Source organism: Parus major, chromosome 10, assembly GCF_001522545.3.
Source record: "Parus major isolate Abel chromosome 10, Parus_major1.1, whole genome shotgun sequence".
Lineage (NCBI taxonomy): Eukaryota > Metazoa > Chordata > Aves > Passeriformes > Paridae > Parus > Parus major.
In genome coordinates this window covers 9771784-9773402 of record NC_031779.1, presented here as the reverse complement: position 1 = coordinate 9773402, position 1619 = coordinate 9771784, and positions in this window count along the sequence as shown.

Genomic DNA, 1619 nt, shown 5'->3' with positions numbered 1-1619 from the left:
TATTCAGAGTGAACAGTGATTTATTTGGCTTCCTGTTGAAGAAACAGTGATTTAATAAGGGACTGAAGGAAGGCAGGGGAGATCTGGGGAATGAACTGGTAGTCCAGGTGATGGCCAAATTGTGCCTTTAAGACAAGCAATGTCCTCTGGCATGAACAGGCATAATTCTCTCTGTCTCCCAGCCCACCGGCTCAGTTCCTAAGGCAGACAATTGTTGTGGAGTTCAGCGGTTGCTGGACATCTTGACCATAAAAAAATACATCTGTTGGCTTGCTAGTGTTCATGGCAAATGGGACACTGTAGTATGAGCTCTTTCCTCCAGAAAACAAGAGGAGAGGTTTTATAAAATTATGGAAGACAAGCTTCCGTGGAGGGGAAAATGTAAAGAGCCACACTTAGAGCCTAGAAACCATCTTTATTTTTATTCTCAGCTAATAGGCATTTCATTCTCTGATAATATGATTAAACTACTCAATTACATATACTGAAGCAGTGAGACACTTTACAACATTAGTAGTTGATTTCCTTGCTAATAGTCTGGCATTTTTGATACCCTCAACCTTCAGGCCTAGCAGCTCAAACTTATGCTCATTCCAGCAACAGTTCATGCTGGAGCTCAGTGCCACGCAAGGACAGCTGGTAAGAAACTAACTGGGATATCAGCCCCCAGCATAATATCCTTTATATTCTCACATCTTATCAAACTTCAGAATGTGCTTGATATGACTGTGGAGTAAGTAATGAAGCAAACCCAGCTACTTCTGTGGCATGTCAAGTGGAGAGAAAGACCCGCTGCTTTGATTTTTGCATCAAAGCTGAGTTTTATGACAGGTCACAGAAGGAAAATGTGCAGAATTCCACCTCTATTTTTAGTACAAATCAAAGGTACTCAGGACTTAAATAATGATAGCATTTGGAGCTGTGATAGTATGAGATCAAAGTTTTTTGACTTTGTCAGTCAAGATGCTGACTCAGGGACTTTTTTCACTTCACCAGTTTTCCCTTTACCTGTGAATAAGAACAGCCAGAGCCAGTGTGTGATGTTTGGATCACAGTATAATGCAGTCTGTGTCTCTCTTTGAATATCACTGTAAAAGTTTAAAAGACCTAAATCTTTGTTCTGATGCTCCTGCATATTTTCAAGTGTCTGAAGCAGATCTGTGATGTAAAAAGGAAGGAAAGGGAGATAATTGGGTGTCAGTGCAATAAATAAGTATATCAAATCTTTTGATGTGAGAGAAAACAGATAATCCAACTAATTGGAAATAAAAATCAAACACAACACACCCATGCATTTTCCTAGAATAAACTACATTCATTCTCAGTTTTTGGTTTCTAGCATTTACATGCCTTCATTTAAGCTATTAATGCTGGTCTGTGGCCCAGCTGTCTCATGTAAAGTACACAGCCAGCTCCTCTGTGAAAGTCTTAGAAATAACCATGCTAAAAAGTTGTCTGAATTTTAGAAAGCTTCCAAAATATTGTTCTTGAGAAACTCAGTGAATTGTCAGACACATTTAAACCCTTTTAAGTTCTTGTTTGAGTCATTTAATGCCTGTGAAAGTGATGAGAATTGGTTAATCTCTGTTCGAAAGGTTACTAGAATCCTCTGGGGAAAA